We start from the raw sequence: 21,302 nt of genomic DNA, 5'->3' as shown, positions 1-21,302 counted from the left end.
AAACTACATCATAAAAATCATGAAAGAATCCATTTAAATCCATAGTTTCCAAAACTGATACCCCCCAACAAGGATAGCCCAGTCTGTTGGTTTAAGATGCAGGGATACCATCAGTTGGCTCTCCTAGATATTCCTGGGAACCCAACTTATAGGTCACATAGGGTAAGGTCTGGGGTAAACACAGCCCTTTATATTCTTGGAACTATCATGGCTGAAACAGCAGTATTTTAATTTTAGTGTCGGCTAAGGAGGACCCTTACCAAGTGTCAGACCTCGACAGGAGGGCATGCACCACAAAAGAGTCCAAAAATCACTGCCTTAGAATATAATGGGAGCATGTTTGTGCTGCTGTTCTCATAGTATTCACTGGTTCAGCAACTTATGATGGTGCAAACGCCACAGTATTTATACTTTATTAAATATATCTGGAATTTATTTTATAGCAAATGCCACATTCCTGAGTGTGTTCATCATGATCCTGTATTATACATGAAGTACTACTGGGAGCTACAGCCTGGCCAAAGTCATGGGTCAGTAATTTGTCTTTCCTCCCATTTGCCTCCAGCTGGTAATGACGTTCCCTCTGGTTTCCATGCAAATACAGGTAATTTACATAGATCTTGGGCAGAAGTGCAAGATCACTGAGGGGTGCCATTTAGTGCTCATGCATGGAGTATTTCTGCCTGGGGCCTGGCTGCACTCTATGCTTCATGCTGTCATAGGGCAGGGAGTAAGTACAGAGCATTTTCACGTCCTAGATCCATCGCTGTTCACCAAATTGCAGGTCTGAATGTCAAGTTAGTTAGGGGAAGGAGAGGGACATCCTTCATGAATACAGCTCTGCTGAATGCAGACACCACTGTATTCATGGGAGTGGCCTCAGCTCTCTTTAATTAACAGTAATGCTGATTGTAGATCTTCTCTAACATTGTTACTTTAAAGGAGAAGGAAGTGATTGTATTGACTTACCTGAAACCCCCGGGCTTTTCTCCCTTTCTTACTACCACCAAGCCTTTTCTTCTCCTTTAAAAGCTTTACTTATATATACTTATAGTATACCAGTACTTTTGCTTTTAGCTTCTGCTGCCCAGTACCCCAGTCTGAAACTGGTAGTAAGAAAGGGAGAAAAGTAGGTAAATGGTGCCCAGTTTATACCACTTTAGCTCTTGTCGCCATCTTCTTAGAGCCAGCGGCATAACTAGATATTACTTATTTTTCAGGCAACCCAAAATGTCTAGAGATCGACCTGTTTTACCAATATTTATTGAAAATGTATATGAATTAGTGCATCATGTGGCCCCTATACCTCTTGGACCCCCTGGTCTGCTGCCTCTGTATTTACACCCCTGTTTATAGCTAAAGGGCCTCCTATAAGCAACAAGGCCCTCAGTTATTGCCTCTGTAAATAAATGGAAGGGTACAGGCATTTGATACCCCCTTCAGATTAATGTATTAAACCCCCTGCAGCGACATTGCAGTTCACATGAGGACCCCCTTGTACCAATGTCTAATAGCAGTCAATGTGACTACATTCCTATTTACGATGAAATAGTTCTCTAGGGCAAAAAAAATCCATTGGAAAGGGGGGGGGTTGAGAGGGAGAGAAGCCTGTTTGTGATTAGAACGGAGAAAAGCATTGTGTAAAAAAATTCTAGTAAACATAAAAAAAAGTTCTAGTCCCCCTTTAACTCCCCCCACCAGGCAGAGAGGCAGAGCAAGAGCTCAGATGGTGCCTGATTAATAGCAGAGAGTCCTGACACAGTCACAACCTCTCAATGTCCTTCCAATTAGCTGCACTCACTTTCCATGCCAGTGTGAGGGGGGCTGCAAGACTGGGAGGGATTCATGGGGGGTATTAGTTTAGCATTTTACTCACATAGGAGCAAAGAGGGGGAGAAGGGGAAACAAATCCTTGGCTGAAAGGCTTTCAAGAGCTCAGGGGCTGTGCAGTTGAAACATTGGACGGAGGTTGCTTCTTCCCCAGCCCAGAGCATTTCCATGAAAGTGAGTTTACTGAGGACATGTGTGCGAGGGTGTCTCCTAGATAAGGCTGCTATCTCTGCCCTGCATGCAGCACTACTACCAACTGCCACTTCTACTACTCCGAGGGGACTCTGCAACTGCCAACAGCATCAATAGGTGAGTGCACTCTTTTTTAATTCTTTAATCGGCATCACCTGGGAGGGTAGCTTGCGTCTGTCTTGAGATTCTAAATTATTATTGGATCTGCAAAAGTGCAAGGTCTTGGCACCTTCAGAAAGGGCTTGCACAGGATGCTGGGAAATGCTGAAGGTTCCTGTTTACATATTGCTGCTGCAGCTGCCAGTGTCTTGACTGGAGATGAACTAAATTGTGGGCTCTTTAATCCTTTTGAAAAGTTGTGTCTAGATTCCCAAAATGCAGCTGCTAAGGATGCTGGGAGATGTAGTTTGGACCGGTCACTTGCTGGAGATTCCCATTTAACTGTTCTGCTGTTGCTTTTAGCATCTTGAACCAGGAATGGCTGGTAGATATAGTTCATCAGCAGCCAAAGCTTAGAGCTTCTTGCTCTAATTGTGTGGTTCAGAACTGCATATGTCTATCTAGCGAATCAGAAGGGCAAGGTGAGTGTTATGTTTTGGTAGCCGAGGATGAGTAGAATATAACAGGGCTTTATTAGCAGGCTCATGCAGCCATTATACAACAGTAAGCAACTCTAACACCACAAGCTGTATAGAAAGAATGCACAAAATCTACAGGCCATTTGTATACACACCAAAGGAAGGATGCTGGGAAATGAATATATATTCGGAAGGCTGTGACATGTGACACATTTGGAATGCACCGAGGACCAATGGGTTGATGCAGCAGGGAACAAATTGAATGGAACACATGGAGACTATGTGATTATTCTCATCATCTCATTTCATACTACTGGGAAACAGGTCTGATTTTAGCCATGAAAATTTTGAGTCATTTTGGATATTAGCGTGTGCCGATTTCCAATCACCATTCACGTGAAATGTTTTGGGAAATGTCCTAAATAAAACTGTGCGAGACGATTGCTTTAAAGTGATACTGACACTAAAAAAATGACTTTTTAAAATATGAATGTACATTAAAAGTTACCCATAGGTCACGTTGATCATTTCTTGCTGAGAGGTTTGTTTATGTAAGTTATTGTTAGTTGACGTTTCTAAACCTGACTGTCACATCTCAGACTGTCAGTTAGAGCATCTAATGCTAACGGACTCCTGCTGCACAAATATGGCAGCCTCTTTATGCAGGAACATGGGGCATCAGACAGGCAATGTAAAAGCATTGGGCAAATACTTTATGGCAAAGTTATAAGTTGCTTTCAAAGGCAATATTATGATAGATGTAAAAAGTGTCAGTATCTCTTTAACTGTTTCAGAGCTAAGGGCTGACAGTGACTTTTCATGTGGCACAAAGAGTGGCATTTAAACCTCAATTCACTTGAATGAAGCGATTCTGCACCCCTGGCACCCTGAGATGGACTTTCCAATGCCACCCCTTCCAGGGGAGGTCCCAATTATTAAACATTATTACAATTATGTGTTTGAAGTAAAGCACAAGGGTTTAGGTGATAGAAGCTTTAAAGGCGGTTGTTCACCTTTGAGTTATATTTTAGTATGATGTAGACAGTGATATTCTGAGACAATTTGCAATTGGTTTTCATTTTTTATTATTTGTGGTTTTTGAGTAATTTAGCTTTTTATTCAGCAGCTCTCCAGCTAGTAATTTCAGCAAGCTGGTTGCTAGGGTCCAAATTCCCCTAGCAACCAACCAACAGGGTTATTTAGCTTTTTATTCAGCAGCTCTCCGATTTGTAATTTCAGCCATATAGTTGCTAGGCTCCAAACTACCCTAACAACCATGCATTGATTTGAATAAGAGACTGGAATAGGAGAGGCCTGAATAGAAAGTTGATCAATAAAAAGTAGCAACAACAATATATCTGTAGCCTTAGGGCTAGTCCACACGGGGAGATAGCGACGCGTTTGCGGTCGCGGCGACAAAGCGCCGCGACAGTCGCCGCGACCGGCGCAGGCGACAGTTTTGTATGGGCGCCTATGTAAAAACGCCTGTGCTAACCACACGAGGCGATGCGCTTTTCAACAGTCGCCTGAAAAAGCCTGGCGAGGCATTTTCAGGCGACTGTTGAAAAGCGCATCGCCTCGTGTGGTTAGCACAGGCGTTTTTACATAGGCGCCCATACAAAACTGTCGCCTGCGCCGGTCGCGGCGCTTTGTCGCCGCGACCGCAAACGCGTCGCTATCTCCCCGTGTGGAATAGCCCTTACAGGGCATGTGTTTTTAAATGGAGTAAGTGACCCCCATTTGAAAGCTGGAAAGAGTGAGAAGAAGAAGTCAAATAATTCAAAAAAATTATATGAACCACCCCTTTAAACTGTGATCTAGTGTGTGTTGCAAGGCAACATTTTGGTGGTAATGTTTGCTGACCTACAACTCCCAGCACCCCTGACACCTATAGCTGTGCGGTAACCTACTCCCTCCATGAGTGAACAGAAGCACCCAGGAGAATTAAAGTGGCACCTTTGCTCTTCCTTAAGGGATTATGTCATGGAAAAATGTTTTTTCAAAACACATTAGGTAATAGTGCTGCTCCAGCAGAATTCTGCACTGAAATCCATTTTTCAAAAGAGCAAACAGATTTTGTCATATTCAATTTTGAAATCTGACATTGTCAGTTTCCCAGCTGCCCCCAGTCATGTGCCTTGTGCTCTTCAGTCACTCTTTACTGCTGTACTGCAAGTTGGAGTGATATCACCCCCCTCCCTTTCCACCCCCGCAGCCTAACAACAGAACAATGGGAAGGTAACCAGATAGCAGCTCCCTAACACAAGATAACAGCTGCCTGGTAGATCTAAGAACAGTACTCAATAGTAAAAGCCAAGTCCCACTGAGACTGATTCAGTTAAATTAAGTAGGAGAATTAACAGCCTGCAAGAAAGCAGTCCCATCCTAAAGTGCAGGCACAAGTCACATGACTGGGGGCAGCTGGGAAACTGACAATATGTCTAGCCCCATGTCAGATTTCAAAATTAAATATAAAAAAATCTGTTTGCTCTTTTGAGAAACGGATTTCAGTGCAGAATTCTGCTGGAGCAGCACTATTAACTGATGCGTTTTGGAAAAAAAACATGTTTTCCCATGACAGTATCCCTTTAAAAAAAGGGGTTTCCCCGCTTGCTTGCAAAGATTTTATGCGGGGGTTCTGTTGGATCTGAGAACCAATACATTTTGGCAGGAAAAGGTGGAAAGTACCAAAGTCTTACATGCATCTTGTCCCGGTCTGTTGCAAACGGCATGGCTTGTGGTTTCTAGCAGCATATGCTCTGTGTGATCCCATTATAACATATCCTGGAAGTAGCTGCCGCTGGGGATACTCCTTGCTTTTAACCAGCAGAGGGCAGCCAGCAGCCCTCCAACATTCAACTGGCGGTGAGCACTAGTATTCAACAACCTCTAGAGGGCGGCAGATTGACAATCCCCTTTTATATGATCCTAATGCCTTTAAGTGATTTATAATGAAAAATAAAGGGATTGGCTACATAAAGTAGGTGTGTCTAATATGATTTCACTTTAAAGGGGTTGTTCACCTTTAAGATAACTATTAGTATGATGTAGACAGTGATATCCTGAGACAATTTGCAATTGGTTTTCATTTTTTTATTATTTGTGGTTCTTGAGTTATTTCGCTTTATATTCAGCAACTCAATTTGAATCTTTAGCAATCTGGTAACTAGGGTCCAAATTACCTTAACAACCATGCATTGATTTGAATAAGAGACTGGAATATAAATAGGAGAGGCCTGAATAGAAGGATCAGTAATAAAAAGTAACAATAACAATACATTTGTAGCCTTACAGAGCATTTGTTTTTTAGATGGGGTCAGTGACGCCCATTGAAAAGCTGCAAAGATTTAGAAGAAAAAGGCAAATAACTATAAAACTATAAAAAATAAATAATGAAAACCATTTGAAAAGTTGCCTAGAATTGGCTGTTCTATAACATAATAAAAGTTACCTTAAAGGTGAACCACCCCCTTAAAGGAACAGTAAGATCAAAACATAAAAGTATTTTAAAATAAATAAAATATCATGTACTGTTGCCCTGCATTGGTAAAACGTTCATATTAATAGCCTGCTGTGGAAACTATGGGGGCAACCATTCAAGCTGAAAAAAGAAAAAAAGGCTCAGGATACGTAATAGATAACAGATAAACCATACCTCCCAACTGTCCCGTTTTTAGAGTGACAGTCCCTCTTTTGACAGCTCAACCTGCAGTCCCTCATTTGTACTGGAAAGTCCAGTTTTTCTCTGCACTGAACAGCCAGAAAAAGAAGCAAAGTTTCTAACTTAATTGGCTTTTGGCAGAGAGTCCAGAACAGCCACAACAGAAGATAAGATACATTTGTAACAATTCAAATGTATTTAGATAAGCAAATAAGTAATTGTAACAATATAAGATAACAGGTCCCTTGGGAAAAGACACAGCTTAAAGGGCAATTCACCTTCATTAGCAAAACTGTAATAACTGGGAAAAAAAACACAGAAATATGTTCAAAGTTTTATAACCTACAAAATTTTATAAAATGAACATGGTAATTTTTAAAAATGGACGTGGTCCCTCTTTTTATTTCCAAAATGTTGGGAGGTATGGATAAGCTCTGTAATAGAATACAACGGGATTATAGAGAGTGCATCTGTTATCTGCTATGTAACCTGCGCTTTGAATGGCTGCCCCCATGGCTACATAGCAGTTTGTTTATATAAACTATAGTAGTACTTATCTGTAATCTACTGTGTATCCTGTGCTTGAATGGCTGCCTCCGTGGCTACACAGCAGATTGTTTATATAAACTATAGTAGTACTTAACTGTTATCTACTGTGTATCCTGTGCTTGAATGGCTGCCCCCATGGCTACACAGCAGCTTGTTCATATAAACTATAGTAGAATTAAACACACTAATTATACAGTAGTAGTAAACACACCAATTGTACTAGTGCATGAAAACAGTACATTATATTTTAACTACTTTAGAACACTTAAGTTTTTTGGTGTTACTGTTCCTTTAAAGAGTGCAATTTACTATTCTTTGGGTGGGGTTGCGGTTGCAAACAGTGGTAACAGTGATAAGCCAAACTCAAGCCACCTAACAGGGCCGTAACACTTTTGTAAACAATTCAGCCGAGGGTGCTGGGAGCTGCAGTTCAGGAACAGCTGGAGATTCCACTGATCTCACCCAGCTCTGCACTATGTCGCCAAAGTTGATATATTATTATTTATATGATGAACTGTGATGTGTTTACTTAGTAGACGTCTTGGATTGACATAGGGACTGCAAAAAAAATTCCACTTATGGCTCAGATTAGTTAAATAATACGAACCAGATTTATTTGGAGGATTCAGGCCTTTCCCTGCCATGTAATCAGGCAATGTTGCAAGATATCTCAGCGAGACATGTTTTCAGCTGCACATAAAGTTGTGATGCCTCGAACAGCCGAAAAACGTGCGAGAATGTGATTTATTTGAAGGAATTTACTTGGAATTTACTCAGGGAAATTAGTTTTCCCAAACACGTTTATCAGACTGCTGGCTTTGAAGTCCGTTATACATGGAGACACCAGTGATAAGCACATGGGATATGAGTATATCTGTTCCTACTCAGGATCAGAAAAAGTGTTCAAGGGGTTCCCCCCTTGTCACCTTTACAAACAAAATAGTCCCTAGGGTTGAAACCAGAAGAAGGGAATTGGAAGAGATAATATATCTTATATAGGAGGATTATAACTCAAAACCATATTTCTGTGCTAAATTCCAAGAGCCCTCTCCTTTATGTCTCACCACCTGCTCTCTTGACCGTTGCCCATCTCAGCTTCTTCATGCTTACTCATCCCTGTTATTGCCACCATGAAATTACCTGTATAATAAACTTTTGCTCTAACATATGTCACATTTCCCTCTGGATTTACACACTCCCTAATCATTCCCATCCACAAGGAATCCTCCTTTGACCTTACATAGTGTCAGATGACTGTTCTATCCCTTTTTTCCCTTTGTACCTCAATGTCTTCTTCTGCAACCAGATGAGTCTGTGCCTTGTGCTAGACCTCTGTCATCTGGTGTTTGCTATTCACATTCTTCTGAAAATGCTCTTTTTAAAGTCTCCAATGATCTTCTCATCCCCTTAAAACTAAGGACTGACTTTCATGTACTTTGTAACTCAGGATGAACAAGGACATACGCTCATCACGTTCAAGATCACTCAAATCCCAAAGGTAACGATGTTGTTGTTGTTCATTTAAGTAACCTCCTCTAACCCAAGCTCTGGAGAACTCCTACTGGTACATTTCTCTGGACTGTTCACCTTGCACTATTGTTGAGCATATTTGGTTATAGCTGATTCAACACATTTTATTGTCCTGCACATAATATCCAAAGAGCCCTAAGTTTTGCCTTCTAGCACTGTAATAATGAGTAAGCAACTGTAAGACATGGGAGATTGTCCCAGCTTCTTACCTCCCAGCACGTCTCTCCCCGGACAGTGTGCACTTCCGGGTTCCTCTTCCAGTGACACTGGCGTCCGACGCCAATCGTCTTGACGCCTTCGTCATGATGTGATGTCATGATGTCATCAGTGTACGTCAAATTGGAATTTTTGGCACCAAAGACAGCTTAAAAGGCCAGTCCACCATTTTGTTAATGCCCAAACTGGTTCCAGTTTTACTGATCCTGCTGAAGCCTTGTTTGTGATATTGGATTCCAGGTTTTTGACTTTTTTGCCTGACTCTTGACTACAATTTCTGCCACCTGCCTTGAACCTTTTGCCCGACTTCGACTACGTCTTCTCTTCAACCTTGCCGGTACCTCGCTTATGGTTTTGCTACACACTTCCTTGTTGGATTCTGCAGCAGAAAGCCCGGGGGCCCCAAAAGGGGGTGCGTCCGCAAGGTTCAGTCACCAAACAAGGTTCTTGATAACGTGGTCGTTACAGCAACCATACACTGGTATTTGCTTCGGGATTCAACTGAACTGCACAAAGGTAACAGGAAAGAGATGTTGATCTGCTACTTTGATTTCCATCTTCACATGCCAAAAAGAGGCATTGGTCAATGTTTTCATTCTACAGAAAAATCCATTCTTGGTGAAATCTCAAATGGCCCACATATGATTCCATACACATCATTATGATTGGTCAACATTATTGATGTTTTTGGACCTATTAATTTTAACTCCTCCTGAGCCACTTGCAAAATAAACAACACAAACCTGTGTTCTCCTCCCATACACACAACTTTGGCCTTCTCTGTATCTTCCAATTGTCTAATTCATATGGACAATCCCTTACTGGCCAAAAAGGACAGGTTTTATTTAGAAGTTGGGTTAGTTTATCTTTAGGGTAGATTGGTAGATTGGTGCTTTTTCTAGCCTGGGAGAAGTGACCTAATTTTCCAGCTCAGAATTTTTGAGGGTTGTGTTTCACCCCACAAGCTCCATGTCACCTAGCCTTCTTCAGGCATGGGAAAGGCATAGCTATATGGAGTCCAACAAACTGGGAAACTTGAAAGACACAACCATAAAAGGATTTAATCTAGACCAATGGTTTAAATATAGATCTTTACTTTTACTAATTTTTATTATGAAGTGCTAGATATTTAGCAGTCAAAACATACTTTGAAAGATAGTTTCACACGCAGAAACTCTGTTGTGCTGCCAAGTAATCCATTCTCTTTCCATTGCCATACACCACATGCTTTTATTTTCTTTTTTAGCCAGTGCATTTCTCTTTTGGGCGAATCTGCTAGATATAATAGACAAATTTCAAATGCATGCTTTCCAACCGCAAATGGTTGGCTGCTGAGTTCTTTGGAATCTTTCTGACTTTCCAATCAATGAAACCGCTGGTCAAGTTCTAAACCGATACCACAGTTTAGCGAAGTATTTTGTTGGCCTTTGGCTATGTATGAGTGAATGCTGGATAGAGAAAGCTCAAAATTATAGTTTTCATGCTTTTGTATGAAAGGTGTATATGGTGGATGTAGGAGGAGCAAGCTGGGCAGAATTAGTGCCTCTGACTGGGGACAAATTAGGTCCCTTTTTAGAGGTTAATGGGATGTGGGAATTATGAGCATTGCAATTTTGGGGTGCTAGTTCCTGGGGCAGAGTATAGCAGACTTTAAGGAATGATCAAGAGGCCAGAGTTACCTCTCAACATAGGGATTGACTTTGAAGTTTGGTATAACAGGAGGTAGTTTCATTGATCAACAAGGGGTAGGTAGCCAAAAAAGTGGGGTAACCAAGGTTATGGCATACATGGGAGGTGCTGTGTGTGTGAAGCATAGGTCTGGAAATAGGCTTTAGCAAGACATCTTTGTGTGTGGAGATTTGGAGTATGGAGGCTCAGGCTTGGCACAGTGTGGTTATCCTAAAGTTAGGTGGAGTCCTTTTACTTTTGGTAGCTTGTGGATGTTTTTGGTTGATCAAAGAGCATTTATGTTACCGTGTATCCAGCTTTGGCCTTTCCTCCCAGTTTCAAGTCTGTGAGTAATTGGGGTGCTTTGTCAGGTAGCCAAAGAATTGAGACTACCCAAGTCAAGCTATTGGAATAAACGTGGAATACCATAAAATTGGATTTCTGAGGGTGGCTGTTTTGTTTCAAATTAAATTACCCTGCGTGACCAAAGCTATATCTTAGATACATACATTGATGAAAAGGGCACGTATTACTACAGTAATTACAGTAATCTTTTAAAGAGCAGATACCAACTCTTCCATGGCTGCTGGCCTGAAGGTATGAGTTCCTCAGAATCAACTTATAGACTGATATTTTGAAAATGTTGAACTTGTGTAATTTGTCTTTTTTTTTTTCTTTTTCTTGTGTTACCGTGTAACCTGTCTCGTATCTGTATCATCAATGAGGTAAAACCTATAAAACTGCTGGTTTTATTAGTATCTTTAATTTATATACCCTCAACTCTGTTCCGCAACAGTATTGTTCAACATTTACATCAGTCCAGCGGAGCTTATAGAGTAAGATCAGGTACATCAAGATCCAGTAAACCTGTTTGAATGTTTCTGGAGTGTGAAAGAAAACCCATAAAAACATGGGAAGAACATACAAATTCCCTTGCAGAAAGTGCCCCGTTTGGTATCAAACTGAGGACCTTAGTGGTGCAAGGCAACAGCACTTACCACTGAGCCACCATGGTGCATATTTAGGTAACATTCCTTCATACTAATTCCTTCTCTTGATATTCAAGAACTAAACTCCATAAAATCCCATACAATCCCATCACCTCATGAGCAGATAGGCAATAAATGTACATTTATTTGTGTGTATGTGCAAAATAAGCTCTAAATCCGTGACAGCCATGCGCTATTGAGTTTTTATATTCCTTTATTGAGGACTGGTGTCTCCAGACATACGATGTTCAATAAAAGCAAGGCACAGTTCCAATTCTGAGAGATTCCTTACATGGTAGATTTTAGAGATACAGTACCCATGATTAAGCCTGTTGGAGGCCCAGTAAGTTATACTGAGTCTCCTGTGCATAAACATTGATCGCTTTACAACGTCTGACTTAGTGCTCCCCTAGGACATTACTTAAGCTCTACAGATGTATCAGGGCTTTTTTTTTTCTCTTCCAGGCTGGAACACTCAAGAACTGAAATGCGAGACAGTTCCAAAATAATTTTCTTTTGCTTAGTCCATAGACTTATGGAATCCACCATAGCTTGCACTGCTATCGATTAATCTATCCAGGTTGCTGTTGGGTTTTCCACTGCCACATTTCCTTTCAACTCTTCTGAGCATAATTGTCTATTCCAATGAGCTGGGCCTTGTTATATTATGTCCATAATAAGATAACTTGAGCCCAGTGCAGTGACCATGATTCCCAGAATTTCATTATGGTGTTGACTACAGTTATTACTTTTTACCAAGACATGGTGCAAACCCAAGCATAAAACTGTTACCCAACCTTTTGGGGCTGTAGTATCAAGGCAATAGCCTTGGAAATCCTCTATTCCCTAAAAAAGTTATCGTTTTATCAATATGCTGCTGTTTTTGTGCATAGAGAGGAGTTTTTGTTTTTGCAAGCCCCCTACCAGTGTACATCAAAGTCATTATTTCTCGTACACTGACATGGCTGGTTCCCCCCTTTAGTAAACAGATCTCTCCCCTTTCACACTGGGTTTCTTGGCATCCTGACATAGCTCTTGGTCAGTGACCCTGATACAACTGAAATAACAGTAAAGAATAACAAAGCTATAGGAGATATCTTCGCTGGCTCTCTTGGCTGTCCTCTGCACAAACCTTCCTCACACTGGCTTCTTGGATTCCTTAACATTGGGTTTATTTAAAGAAACTTGATTCTTCCAAGTGGTTGCATTGTTTCCTTCTTTGTCAGAAGCATCACATCATTATTTGTATAATAGTCAAGGGTAGGAGAGCCCTAGATTTAAACATGGAATTTCACCACAGAACCGACTGAGGTAGGATACCACATTCGCTTTTGTAATTGCTGCCATTTCCTAATTTTCAAGGATAACCACTGGTTTTCTCATCCGCTAATCTTTTGTCCCTGGAAAAGTTCATATTTTCAAAGCTGGCCTGTTACCTAGAGGGGTTTTAGCCATCCTTTAAGTTCAACCAGAAATCTGTTCTCAATGGGGTGTGTTCAACACACAACTGTGTTATAACCATGACGACTACTCCAATATATAGGTTGTGTTTTTTGTGCTTCTGAACAGCACTAGTAGTGACAAAGAATGAAATATAAATTAATGTATGGCTAACCTGATATCCCAATTAGAGATCGTATTCAATTTTTACTTCTGCTGCCCATATGGATAGTATTTCTCTAGAAGTTCCCGTTATTTGTTTGGGTCTCCGGTCTTCTCGTTATGGTAATAGCTAACATAGAGCAATATGGAAAGAGTACTGCAGCAGGACAAGATGGCAAAAGTTCGTCAGGATGGAGACAGTAGGGCAAGATGGCCAATACAGAAAAAGATAGTGACAGTATAACAAGGTGAAACACTAGGGCAATATGAGGACTATAGAAAAAAAATGGTTACAACTGAGGAAGATGGCGGCAACAATAGAAAGTTGTAGCATGGAGACAGTAGGACAAGAAACCCACAGTAGAAAAAGATGGGTGATAATAGGGGGAGATGGCATCAGTTGACCAAGTTGAAGACCGTACAATAAGATATGGGGCAAGTAGAGTGAGATGGAAACACTAGAAAAAGATGGAGGCAAGTTTAAGACAGTAGGTCAAGATGGTGACAATGGAAAAAAGCTGGTCATGGTAAACCAAGATGGAGACAGTAGTGTGGATATTATGACTTCCAGTGTTTTCCCAATCCGTGGCCCTTCAGTAGTGATCCAAACTCTTGACTTGCAGTGGTCATATCTCACCATAAGATGGTATTAGTATTAATTACAGATCTTCATGGTTGGAGCAGATTCTTTCGTGAAAGTGTTTAAGGATGAATAGGCACCATTCTGGACCATGCACATATAAAGGAATTATATTAAAATAAGAAAAATATGTCTGGAAGCGCTATTCCAAAAATCTCGTTATAAAAAAAAAAACCCAAAGCATTTTCTTTAAAATGTTTCTTTTTCCACAAGAACACAATTTATGTGGTTTTTATTTCCAGTGTGCACGCCAAAATAACCTAATTGCACAAAATAATGCAATAACACAAACCTTTCCTCCCCTCCCCCTCCCCAACGCGCCTTGATTCTTGGTATCACCTCTATGGGCCATAGAGTTTTATTTTATTGGCAAATAATCGTTTAGTGCCTCTATGATTTAAAGGCATCCGCACCTCGTTTAATGGCTTTGGCACAGGGCGGCCTCCATACCAGACGCAGTTCAGAGGTGTTGGGAGAGGGGAAGGAGATCTAGCGGACTGGAAGATATATTTTTGATACGTTTTCAAACTGGCAGAGTGGCCAGAATTTAAAAGCTTTCAACAAAGCCGTCGCTAAGCAGAAAATCTTGAAACTAATCCAACAGCCTTGATTTGTGAAGTCTTATAGCACTGGGTAATGTATAGGAAGATAGGGTTACACATTTTGCGGCAGATTTTGCCGGAAAAAATTCTTGAATGAGGATTGGTGATAAATTCCTTCTGATAAATGTTTATTTGTGGCTACTGTGGTCTGTATAGAATGCTCGTCCACTGGCGAAAGCAAAACCCTATAACAAACACAATAGGCATTACACTGATGGTTGTCGCATTATACAATAAAATGTTACATTTTTATCATGGGCAGTACTGACCTCTTAACTTTTATAAAGGGGAAGTGAACCTCTTATTAGAGCAAGTGCTTGTTTGATAAACCCAGTCATGAAGTTGATGTTCATCTCTGGTCTTAAAGGGTCATGATTTTTATGATGTTGTTTTTATTGCTAAATTACACTGTTTTACACTGCAAATAATTCACTCTACAATATAAAATTTCATTCCTGAACCGGCAAGTGTATTTTTTTAGTTGTAATATTGGTGTGTAGGTGCATCTCAGATCATTTTGCTTGGTCATGTGCTTTCAGGAAGAGCCAGCACTTTAGGATGGAACTGCTTTCTGGCAGGCTGATGTTTCTCCTAATCAATGTGACTGAATGTGTCTCAGTGGGACTTGGATTTTACTATTGAGTGCTGTTCTTAGATCTACCAGGCAGCTGTTCTCTTGTGTTAGAGAGCTGTTATCTGCTTACCTTCCCATTGATCTGCTGATGGGCTGAAGTGTATCAGAGCACAAGTCACATGACTGGGGGCACCTGGAAAACGGACAAAATGTCTAGCCCATGTCAGATTTCAAAATTAAAAATTAAAAAATAATACGAATAACTGATACATTTAAAAAAAATAAAATATATTTTTTCCCATGACAGTATCCCTTTAAGGTGGCCATTAAGGGCTTTAACTAGCAGTAGGCAACAGAGGCCTCAACCTTATGGGAGAAAGAGAAGTGGTGAACAGGTGGCAAGAGGTACTTGCATTGGGCTCAGCCCTGTGGTCAGAAATTGGCAGTGAAGTTGGAAACGTATTGTCCCATATATGGGGGCCTCTAGTTGCCTGACCAATATCTGATCAAAAATTGTCTAGATATCTATAAGCAGGTTAGAATATCTCATTGGGTAAGAAATTCTTTAAAGAGTTGATACAGTCCTCTCCCAAAGTGTCTCCACTGTTCGGTATTAGGATCTGATTTTTGGCCCAGGGACCAAATGATCAGATCAGCCTGATTTGAAGCTGCTTTTGAGTGGACAAATAATGCCAAATCAGCATATCTATTGGTGTGTGAAGATCTTTACCAGCTCTGTGTAAATGATTACCCCCCTGTAGGTCTATGGTAAGCTTCCAGAGCATGATGGGTGTTTTAGCTAGATGGCTTTAGGTTGGACTTCACTGCCTTATACAGTACAAGTTCTGAATCCCACAGACTCCCTGTTCTAACAGGAAATAAGTTCAATTGTTAATGATATAATACAATAGTAGAACAGAATTTTCTGTAATAGAATCCCAACATCCCCCCCCCAGTAAGTTTTAGCTAAACCACTTGTGAGTTTTGGGTTCTGATGGGGGGGTTGGCTCCATCAGTCAAGATTTAAATTATGTCCTAGAGGGACAGGTTGTGCTTTCATTACCCACCCTTGTCGAGGAAAAAGATACAGTTATATTGTCTATAGAGGAAATCGTATTACTGCTATAAATGGATGCCTGCTGATACAAGGTCCTTTTGGGTAGTCTTGGGTCTTTGTTGAGTATGGTGAGAACCTTGATAGTGAACATCTACTGGATTTATATTGTTACCTTTTCATGTGTGTGGTTTTTTTTTTTTACTAGTTTTAATTACAAGTGTATTTTGTATCATTGTTTGAAGGTCAGAATCCTGTCTCTATCATTTGCTTGTCCCTCTCATGGCCACCTGTAGCCGTGGCAATAGCAGCCGTTTTTAGATCTTTTAGCTTCAAGAGAGACTGTATAGTCCCTCGATGGGATCCATTCATTGGCCCAGGCCCAAACCCTCCACAATGTCATCAGATGAGTATATTATCTGGGGGTATGGCGAGCGGATGTCTCCTGAACCATCTGCTCCAAAAGGTAGATCATTATCTTGAACTGGTGACCAGTAGATCACATTGAATCAAGCATTGTCGACTAACTCCCTAAGAGCACCCCTATTAAGATATGCGACATGGGTCTTGTCCTTTCATATATATCTGTTTTTTCTGAGGGTAATCTAATTAAACTTAATTTCTATAGCACTAGACCGCACACTGGTAAAGTCTGGGCACCTCTATTCTGTTACCTATTAAGCACAGGTTGAAGATGACTGCTCTATACCATATCTACCCTCCCTTAAAGCATATGTAGCATACTTGGACCTCTGGCTCACCATCATCCCCAACAAGCTAAAGATTTTCTGGAATAAAATTTTTAGAAATGTTAAAAGAATTGGCTCAAGGCTAACAACATAAGCACGTGTGGTTGGCTGCACAAAACTCCAAACTACATATTCAGCTGCTTTAAAAACTACAACTCCCAGCAGCCCCTAGTTGCCAAGAACTATTTGGCAATTGATAGAGAGCTACAAGGGAGTACTTGTGACTGGAAGCCAACAGTCTAGGGAAAGGTATCCTTACTTAATGGTCAGGGAAATCTTACTTGGAGAAGGCTTGGGGTTCCATATATGACCACAAGTGCAGTTTTGGACAATTTGCCATGTTTTTCCCCCCACAATTCCAATATCAAGTGTCAATAAGTTATCATTACTATAAATACATTTAATTTGCCTTTTGCTGTAATAAATGTAAAGAAACTCGCTTAAAGGGGTTGTTTGTCTTTAAAAGAACTTGTAGTATAATGTAGAGAGGGATATTCTGAGACAATTTACAGTTGGTTTTCATTTTTTATTATTTCTGATTTTTGAGTTATTTAGCTTTTTATTCAGCAGCTCTCCAGTTGACAGTTTCAGCAGTCTGGTTGCTAGGGTCCACGTTACACTAGAAACCATGCACTGATTTGAATAAGAGACTGGAATATGAATAACCGAGGTCTGAGTAGAAAGATGAGTAATAAAAAGTAGCAACAACAATTCATTTGTAGCCTTACAGAGCATTTGTTTTTTCATGCGGTGGTCAGTGACCTCCATTTTACAGCTGGAAAGAGTTGAAAAAAGAGGGTAAATAATAAAAAAGGATAAAAAAGGAAGACCAATAGAAACGTTCCTTAGAATTGGCCATTCTATGACATACTAAAAGTAAACTCAAAGGTAAACCACCCCTTTAAATGAATGTTGGCGACAGATCTTGCATTTCCATAATGTACGTCAACTTCACTCTTATAAACTTGGGCACCAAAAGCATTCCCACGGTTAATGGACGTTGATTTATAGACAAGCATAATCGGTAAACGTAGTCCCCCTCCAAGCCCCTTGTAGGAAAGAGCCACGTCGTTTAAAGCTTTTATTATGATTCTAATAAACTGACATTGAATGGTTTCCCGAATGAATCAACTTGTTTCCAGTTTTATGGAACTTGTTGGCCATGAAGCCAGTCGTGTGCAGATGTCGTTATCTGTAATTACCCAGCCTCAAATAAATTCTAATGGCTGATATTTTATTTTTATTATTGCTAAATCCTGACTTGACACCCCAAGTTCCCTCTGGGTTTCATCTACTCTTTGGTCTATAGTTCAATTTAAATTTAGTGCAGTTATATATAGTGAAGGGAAACAATATGGCACCTCCTTCCCATATGTATAAACACAAATATACAGAGAAGGAATATTCTGGGCACACAATAAGCTATACCCTCATACTGTACTGTCTATAGGAAACAATATGGCACCTCCTTCCATATGTATAAATACAAATATACAGAGAAGGAATGTTCTGGGCACACAATAAGCTTTACCCTCATACTGTACTGTCTAAGGGAAACAATATGACACCTCCTTCCCATATGTATAAATACAAATATACAGAGAAGGAATATTCTGGGCACACAATAAGCTATACCCTCATACTGTACTGTCTATAGGAAACAATATGGCACCTCCTTCCATATGTATAAATACAAATATACAGAGAAGGAATGTTCTGGGCACACAATAAGCTTTACCCTCATACTGTACTGTCTAAGGGAAACAATATGACACCTCCTTCCCATATGTATAAATACAAATATACAGGGAAGGAATGTTCTGGGCACACAATAAGCTATACCCTCATACTGTACTGTCTAAGGGAAACAATATGGCACCTCCTTCCCATATGTATAAATACAAATATACAGAGAAGGAATGTTCTGGGCACACAATAAGCTATACCCTCATACTGTACTGTCTAAGGGTAACAATATGACACCTCCTTCCCATATGTATAAATACAAATATACAGAGAAGGAATGTTCTGGGCACACAATAAGCTATACCCTCATACTGTACTGTCTAAGGGAAACAATATGGCACCTCCTTCCCATATATATAAATACAAATATACAGAGAATGCAAATCTACAAGACGTTATTAGGTTCATCAGTCCTATAAATAAGGCATATTTTCCCTTTAAACCCTAAAGACTAATGAGGCAGCAGTATGTATGACAGACACATCTGTTACTGTGCATAAGAGTTTCCGATACAAGACCGGCTTGTCGCCATCGTTTATTCTCCTTTCAATGGAAGCATAATGAATGGGAAAGTATTTGAACACCAGTTTTATAGCTAATTATTGTAACCAGCAGGACGCTCTTGTTTTACTGCTCTGCCCGATTAATATCCTGCCTGTTATCGGAAACGGCGTTGTTTTAATTCCTAGAACATAAGTTCCCAATCCATTTGTCCATAATTCCCGCATCGTGGTCGCCTCTTCTCCCCCTTAAGCTTTTTCAGCTTAGTTAAAATGTTTTGTGTTTTTTTTTTAATAGCTCCCAAGGAATGCACCCAGGGAACAGAACATCTGCTTTCCATAAAGCACGTTAATTCGCTGTAAAGCGCCAAAACGCTGTGCTTTGATACACGCAGGGTTTAGAATGGAGCCAGGCGTTGACGAGCTCCACCCAATGCACAGGTATTAGTGGCAAGATTTTTTTTTCTTTGGAGACATTTTTCATGACATCCCTAAGACTATTATTCTATAATAACTATATTACTATTATTACGACCATTTCCTTAAAGTTCATTGAGTTGCAATTCAAACCCATGGTTTCCATTAATGCATAGCAAGATGTAAAGGAGACACAACTTTTTTTTGTTTGTTTTTTGGGTGGTAATCAGGGCTGTATTTATATATAGGGGTGCCTTTTTTTTGGTTTTGTTTTAAAAAAAAAAAAAAAAAAAAAACCTCCCCACTCTCCGTCATGGATTTCCATAGGAAATCTGGTGACGGAGCTGAGGGGTAGGGGGTCCGAGGAAGAGGGTGCGTGACGTCAACGTGTGACATCAGCGAGCACGACGTAGGGGCGTGTTTTGGTCTGATGCCTAGGGCAGCATCGCACCTAAATACAGCCCTGGTGGTAATAATTGGGTAACAGCCCCACGATTGAATCATAAGGGGGACCTAGGTAGATCTGTCGGATGAGGACCACCCTGTCATCATGCCAGTCATTGCCCAATGGAATTATCATTATATAATACACAACAGCCATGAATATCTTGTAAATGATATCCTTATTACACGACTCACTAAATCTTGTGCATTATAATAACTCTCCAGAGTGAAATTTATTTGAACTTTAGAAATTGGATGGCTTTGGCGTTGCCATTATTCTGTGCAGAGGAACCCTTTATTTCAGCAAACTGGGAGAGGATACCACCAGAAGTGTGAGAAATTACTAATAAATTAAGTACCCCTTGTTGGAAAATATGAGGATATAAGAAGTCACCTCGGAAGTTCCATGACCTTCGTCCTTGTGATTTTATACGGTCATGGAACTCCTCAGTGACTTCTAATATCCTTACATTTTACAATAGGGGGTACGTTATTCTCTATATATCATTTGGGTAGACTGTTGCACCCATACTTAGTCCAATAAGCTGTCAACCCGATCTAAAGGTGCAGAATCAGTAGCTTTTATCTGCCCATCTTTGGCTTTACAAAAGTATGATATTTTGTAAATTTGCAGGAACCACTGATTTTGCCAAGAGAGAAAACACCGTAATCAACAAATATAAACTCTGTTGGCAAATAGGGTACTGGCACATGGGGCTATTTATTTTGCCGACTTTGTGGTTTCTACCTTTGCAGGTGGGCAACACTGGGAATCCTCCTTCCATTAAATGGGAATCGTCAGGACTCTGGCGGTGCATTTGCGGTTCAGGTGATTCTTTCTTGCAAAGAAAGCAGTGAACATATTTCGGATAAAGTTGCCACCTTTTGTTTTAGTTAAGTCCGAACAGGACAGGTGATGTCAGGGGGTTGGGCAGGTGAAGTTGGGGGCATGCTTGGGACATCCGGGGTTAAGGCTATGATCACTGATTGGCTTTTGCCCACAGGGAAATGACTTCAGACTTTTTTTTTTGCTTGTACTGCTCTCGAAGTTCCAACCTTTGGTCAGGTCCACCCTTTCCTCCTAAAATGTCTACAGACATAGTTAGAATTGGTGTATTAGCCATGGTTCCAAAAATATCTGCTACAGCAAATTAAATTTGACTCCAAAATTCTACCTTAATGGACATTGAAGCTGGGCTCTCTGGTGTATCTAGGAAAACAAATAGGCATTGTGCCCAACCCTCAGATTAATCCCCCCCTGATACTGCTCCAGCTCTATGGGGGCCAACCCCACAGCTTGGGAACCACTGCCTTATAGAAACGGCATTTGGGGCTGTATTTGCGTGCTTTAAGTATCATTACTGCCCATTACCCTAAGGCTAATGTCACATTGCCCTGTTTGTGACAGGCTGATACCCTTAATCTTAACCTGTCGGATGGACTGCCTTATCGATTGTGCAAACACCACAAAGTAAATATATATAACCGGTCCCATCTTACTCGGATATGGTCTCAAAATGGGAAAAAAAATCTTTCAGCATAAAATCCATGTAAGCGATACCCAAGACAGGGATTGAAGGCAAAAGGGTCAAATATGAAAGAAAAACAAGAGGAGAAAAGATTGACAGTAAGAAAAATCAATATAATCACATGGGCCCTAACAGGTTATAATAATTCTCAGCGGCAGAATAACAATCAACCTGTCAGCGAGACATGCCGGTATTTGGTGCAGTCATTGTAATGGGAATGGAATCAGCCCCA

The 21,302-nt window shown here is 40.5% G+C and overlaps 1 protein-coding gene across 3 annotated transcripts in view; it reads left to right on the top strand.

Annotated features, from left to right (window-relative positions):
• Positions 1-1,752: 1,752 nt before the first annotated feature.
• ripor3.L (RIPOR family member 3 L homeolog) overlaps positions 1,753-21,302 on the top strand; it is a 95,335-nt gene continuing 75,785 nt past the window's right edge. For 2 of the 3 annotated variants that reach the window (XM_018234603.2, XM_041575755.1), the window contains exon 1: positions 1,753-2,139. The gene's annotated coding sequence lies outside the window, so the exon portion shown is untranslated. Of the gene's footprint in view, positions 2,140-8,257; positions 8,309-21,302 lie in introns of all 3 variants that reach the window. The other variant, XM_018234604.2, reaches the window with a different exon arrangement.

The sequence above is a fragment of the Xenopus laevis genome, chromosome 9_10L, assembly GCF_017654675.1.
Source record: "Xenopus laevis strain J_2021 chromosome 9_10L, Xenopus_laevis_v10.1, whole genome shotgun sequence".
Lineage (NCBI taxonomy): Eukaryota > Metazoa > Chordata > Amphibia > Anura > Pipidae > Xenopus > Xenopus laevis.
This window is presented reverse-complemented; position numbering and strand designations above follow the sequence as displayed.